Consider the following 312-nt stretch of genomic DNA (forward strand, 5'->3'; position numbering starts at 1 on the left):
ACAAGCTGAGCTAACGTTAGCAGCAGATCAGCTCACAGCCCCTTCGGGACGTCCATGATGTATTTTCCAAATACATGTATTTTCCCCTGAACTTAAAGCTGTATTAGGTGACTTTTATAAAAAAAAATAACCCTTTTTCATATTTGCTGAAACTTTGACTAGATCCTGACAGTAGTATGGTACAGATAATCTGTGAAAAACTTGTTTCGTTCAGGTCCGGTGGATTCTTGCAAATGCCATTAGGAGCTCTAGCAGGAGCCAGAGGAAATTGTTTCTTTCACAGATTATCCGTCTCTGGTACTATGCTACTAC

Source organism: Morone saxatilis, unplaced genomic scaffold (assembly GCF_004916995.1).
Source record: "Morone saxatilis isolate NCDOM2014 unplaced genomic scaffold, NCSU_SB_2.0 Contig11, whole genome shotgun sequence".
NCBI lineage: Eukaryota > Metazoa > Chordata > Actinopteri > Moronidae > Morone > Morone saxatilis.